Source organism: Atta colombica, unplaced genomic scaffold (genome assembly GCF_001594045.1).
Source record: "Atta colombica isolate Treedump-2 unplaced genomic scaffold, Acol1.0 scaffold56, whole genome shotgun sequence".
Classification (NCBI taxonomy): Eukaryota; Metazoa; Arthropoda; class Insecta; order Hymenoptera; family Formicidae; genus Atta; species Atta colombica.
Window position 1 is genome coordinate 561,182 of NW_017259546.1, and position 6,141 is coordinate 567,322.

The 6,141-nt window shown below is 27.4% G+C and overlaps 1 protein-coding gene across 3 annotated transcripts in view; it reads left to right on the forward strand.

Annotated features, from left to right (window-relative positions):
• LOC108692024 (pyruvate kinase-like) overlaps nt 1–6,141 on the forward strand; it is a 93,459-nt gene that overhangs the window by 14,777 nt on the left and 72,541 nt on the right. The window lies entirely within an intron of this gene.

Consider the following 6,141-nt stretch of genomic DNA (forward strand, 5'->3'; position numbering starts at 1 on the left):
CTTTATTCTCTATTGATTGTTTTCAATATCATAACGTTATGTTTAACGATCATAAAATAATGATTCAATTGTGACCATAATTATGACAAAAGTAAAAAATTCACTCATCCTAAGCCATGTACATATCTAGTAGCAAATTTAGTTGGACGCACTGATATATATTAAGGCTGTTGTACACTGATTTAATCTGATTATAAAAGTGAAGTGCAAATATTTCGAATTATAAAATAAATGTTTTATTCTCAACAGCACAATAAAATTTATTGAGTATTTCACAGAGTGTTTAATCGATTTTTATGTTTAGGTCTGTTCTTTATTCTTGCATTACCTGAACTGATGCACAAAGTGCAATAAGTTGAAGTGAAATAAATATATTTCGCTTCAATTTATTGCATAGTTCAGACAGTGCGGGAATAAAGAACAGACCTTTTATACTAAACATATATTTTTTTATTAGTTTGTGTGTACTCACCAACTAAAAGGTTGCAACACTTTTTTTAAATGGTTTTCAGAACGCGAAAAAATTGTCAGAATGTGAACTGCTTGTGTAGCGGTTAGAATAACTGTCATAGTATGATGACAGAATCAAAATATATAAGATGTAAATATGTATATAAGTAAATAAGTATTCTGTAATTATTTTATATATTAGATTAAATATGCTTATGATTGCGTTTCAAGATCGAAAAAGATTTCAGTGTGTGATTTGCAGAATCCTGTATATATACATATATTTACACAAGAAATATTTAAGCACTACGATTCGCTTCGAAAAATAGATAGTAAATACGTCGAACTGATCAATACTGTGGCGAGATTTAACCATCGATATGTAGTATTGGACGGAGTATTAGCATCGAAAATATCTTGATAGATCTAGAAAGAGATAGAGCGATACTTAGTAGTAAATCACATAATCAAGGGTCCTGAGGCATTAAGTTGATATCTGTGCTGAGAATGTGTTACTTTTGTACAAAATACACGTAGAAACCATATTTTTATTTTATATCTAATAATTAATAATATAAGTTTAGAATTATCGTACTGCATTAGTATCAGCATCAATATTTTTGTGATGGCTCCTGACTTTAAAGAATATATTACTGTCCTCCCTCTCGTGAAATATAATTCAATCAATAGGACAAGAGTAGAAAGAAAGTTCTATGTCCAATTTATCTTATTCTTTCTAGGTCCATCAAAATGAAAGATCAAAGAAATTTCGCCGCATGCTGCGTCCAGTACTATATGTCGATTCAATGAAGGAAGAACGGAACAAGCCATTGAATAAGAACTGCAATTTCTATAATGTTCTGACGATATTTGATATTGCGCTGCTTTCCTCACTTTCCTTTACGGACTGCAATTGTGTTGTCAAAAAATTATGGAATATTTTCAAACTATCCCTATCAAAATCGTTATTGTACAGATCCAGCTATATGATAACATCATATATAACATAGATATATCATCATAGATAACATCATAGATATCAAATATATACGCCTTTCTATTATTTCAACTATTTTCACAAAAGAAGATAATATGTTATCATATTGAGGACCTTTCGTACGATGTGTTGAGATATTATCTTATAAAGGCATTAGCAGGCGCTGGCAGTAATAGATATAAACATGATGGCAGTGTATTCTTATAATTGCAATCATGATGTAAAGAGGAAAGTGCATCAACATCACTTGCGCAGTCAGATCTGTTCTTTTTCGAAGAATTTTGAACTAATTCTGAAGACTAGTGCAATAAGTTAGAATGAATAAACTATACCTATTTCACTTTAACTTATTGTATTAATATACATTAGTTCAGAACTTGGGATGGAAAAAGAACAGACCTCATGTCTGGACCAATAAGAATTGGGAAAACTAATAAGATTTGATCAAAGGCTCAAAAACAATATAATTGCAAGCAAGGATGGAAAAATATTTAAAAAATAGTATTAAAATACAAAATATTTAAAAAATTGTATTTAAATATAAAATACAAAATACTCTCAAAAAAATATTTAAATATGAAATACAAAAATGTATTTAAAAGTGTATTTTAAATATATGTATTTCAAATACTGCCCAATATTGCAACTTTGATCCGAAATTAACGGGAATTAATTTCACCGAGCAGTATGCATGTGTATAAATTATAAAGTTAAATCGTTGCCTGTTCTGATAAATTGTGCACGAAGCGTATCAAAGGAAATTACAGGCAACCGCTTTGTTGGAAAATTGAAATTGCACTGCCATGTGTTCATCTCAACAGAGCACTATTTTTATATCTTAAGTTGTTCTCGCTGATCTATGGAAGTCGCTCAAGACTGTAACTTTCGTATCACTGGATCGAAATTTCTTTAAAATCTCTTTAAGTTATACTTACAAGAACTTTCTTTGGATCATTATTTCAAAATCGAGACGTTTGATTTAGCTGGCGGCATGGGGTGAGTCCTTTTTCTGAGGGCGCGCACGCGCGTGCATGCACATGTACATGCACACATGCATATGCGCACACACATATTCATGGATCGACAAATAAGAACCAATTTCTCGGTAAATAAACTGTAACTCCGACACCCATCGTAAAAAAGTGTTACAATCTTTCTGTGACCAGTTGTACGCGCTTGTATGTGTGCTGTTGAAAAAAAAATGACTTCTTATTTTAAACCTATTCCAAATCTATTTTCCAAACTATTAAAATAATAATTTTTTTTTTAAATATGTGAAATCTTTAAATTGCGCCAATTATAAGCGGAAAATACATTTCATCGAAACACTAATGTAACTACTTTTAAACAATAAAACTGAAATAGTCCTATTTTTAATACTTTTTAAATAACAACAATCATTGAAATAAAAAAAGTTTTGATAAAAGATGCTAAATCAAGTCAAATTTGCTAGTGACATCAAGTTTTTTTAATAAAAATTTTTTTATTTCAATTAAATACTCTTATTTTCATATATTTTAGAATAGAGAATACATTACTTAAGTTAGAAGATTATATATATGATTATTTCTCATTCTAAATGAAAATACAAATATACATATTACTTGAGTTACTATTATTTTGATAGTTTGGAATAAATATAAAGATATTGTATTTCATTTTTATTTAATTATAAAAATATTGCCATTTTGGTTTTATTAGTTAAAAGAAATTAAAAACGATTATTATTTAAAAAAAAAATTAAAAGTAGAACCACTTGAGTTTTATTTATAGTTTAAAAATAGTATATTATAATAGTGTTTCAACGAAATATATTTTCTGCTTATAATTAGTGATTTAAAGATTTCACATATTTTTTGAAAAAAAAAATGATTACTTTGATAGTTTGAAAAATAGGTTTACAAATAATAGGATTGAAATAGAAATCGTTTTTTTTCTTCAACAGCACATAAGCGCGTATAAGCCGGTCACAGAAAGATTGCAACACTTTTCGATGGGCTGAGCGATTGGTTCTTATTTGTGGATCCATGAATAAGAACCAATCGCTTTGTGAGCAAGCTGCATTCCGAAGCCCATCGAAAAAAAATGTTACCTTTCTGGTTGTACACTTGGCGGTACTTTTTTTTACCTTTTTGTAAAAAGGATAATTTTCTCGCACTTTGCATTGTTAACCGTATAACAATATTACACTTTTTTTAAAAATAAAAATTTTTTATTTGAAATAAATTTTTTCAATTTATACTTTTATCTTTTCAATTCTTTGTAATTAAATTTTACTGAGTTGGAATAAAAAATTCATCACTTAGATGAAAATTCATCACTTTGGAATAGAAAGACCTTTAAATGAGAATAAAAAGATATATATCACTTAAGTTTTATCTTTAAGAAATAAAGATAAAACTAATAATAGATTTGGAAGATAGTTCTTTGCACTTTAATTTTATTTAAAAAAAAATAATGCGACAATAATATTTGAAGAAAATGTATACTTATTATGTTTATTTATGTAATTGCACGTAAACGCAGTTTAGAAATTTTATATATTTTTCGAAAAAATTATATATTTGACTTAAATAAAATAATACAATTTTCTAGTATCATATATTATTTTTTAAATAAAAATATAAGAAACTTATATTGAATCTTTTAATATCTAATTTTTACTTGTATGTAATAATTCTTTAATAATAAATAATTCTTTAATGATATATAAATATTGCATTTTCAGTTTAATCTTTCTTGATGATGCGTTTCTTTATAAATCTTTAACACATTAATTTTACAAGTAATTTAAATTCTTGTACTAAATCATTAATTAGTACTTTATATTAATTTGGAACAATTGTCTCTTGAATATTTTTCGAAACGAAGTAAGCGAAATAATTTAACAATGACTACATTTAGCAAAAAAAAAGTAATTTTCCGATCTTAATCAGATATGTACGAATTTTGAAATATTCTAATGCTCAATGTCTTCACTTCTAGATAAGTTGCGGATAATCTTAGGAGATATCTCCATTGTAATCTGGAAGTATCTCTTATTGTCTCTTGTTATGAGAAGTATAGTGCCAAGTTTATGCATTTTAGTTCAAGAATTCGGCATGAACTCCAACAAACAATGCTAGTTTAGTGCAATATAGCTAGAACGGCGCTATTTGATGCATATTTTAAATTAGCGCCCTACATGTGGGGTTTCTAATTAATTATCTAATTTTAAACCTACAACTTATAGTCTAAAACGGACATTCTGAGAACCTTTTTTTTACACGATGGTATCTGGGGAAACAACATGTTTATAATTAAAGTTTTCTTTTGTTTAGATGTTCAAATTTTTAAAACGCGTTAAATTATGCGCGCGATTTAAAAAGTTATGCAAGAACATTCGACATGATGATCCAATATCTAATAGAAGAATTTATTTCCTAGAGACAAAAATATCACTAAACATTACATATGTCTTTACATAGTAATTACTACTTGTGTAAAATATTAGTTAAATGTTTTTCAAAAAATTAGATTTAATTTTTCAATTTGAAAAATTAAACAAAAAAAAGCAAATTATATTCGACTATTCACCGAAGCGGTAAATAGTCTTTTTATTTATTTATCTCCTGAATCTCGTGGAACAATCATTTTAAAATTGAAAGATATATTTTGATATATACTTGTTATTAAAAATGAAATTTTTTTTAGGAATTTCGGTCATAAAATGATCAATCATAATTATTTACTATTTGCTTTATAACACTGCATAATTCATGACTTTTATGTATTTCTCAATTTATTGAAAAAATGTATTTCATTCACTACAATGTAGGTACGCGGTGTTAGGCGTCCCTAAAACACCCCTCCACCGTACCGCTCGCTTACTGTGTTCCGGCACCTTTGAATATGGCTACACGGGATGCACGATTAGCATTTGAACTGCTAGATTTGCTTCCTTTATTATCTAGCAATGATAAAAAGTAATTATTCCTAAAAGATAACTCACGGAAAATTTCGAAGATCAAAAATTTTGTTGAGAACAAAACTTTATGGATAAGGAAGTATAACATGTAATTAATATTTTTATTATTTTTGCATTTTACGTGAAACAGTAGTATCTTGGTAAAAATTTTTCATGTATGAACATAGATAAATATATACAAATATATATGAAATGTGTCCGTGAGCACATGATATATGGATATACGTGTATATATTCATATGTCATGTTTTTTTGTAAAATTATTAGTATAAGAAAAATAATAATAATAAGAAAACATAAAAAGATAATTAAAAAAATTATTTTTGCAATTTATTCTTTTAATTATTTCTACTAATTATTTTAATTATTTCTACTGATTATTTCTTACGTTTTCTCATTATTATTATTATTATTTTTATTTTTATTATACTAAACAATAATTTTACAAAAGAAAAAAAGATGTATGAAATATGTTGTATTATATTAGATGTACAACTTTGCTTCCGCCGTTTTTTTCCGAAATTCCAGGCTTTATTCTAAAAAACTGGTTATACATTTATGATTCAAAGTATTGTCCATCGCTGGCCACTACTTTCTCCCATCTTTCGGGTAGCGTACGAATCCCGTGTCGAAAAAACTGGTCATCTTTTGAGGATCTTTTGAGTTATCCATGAATCGATCCAATTTTTTACTTCTTCATAAGACCGGAAGTGCTGGTCAGCCAGGC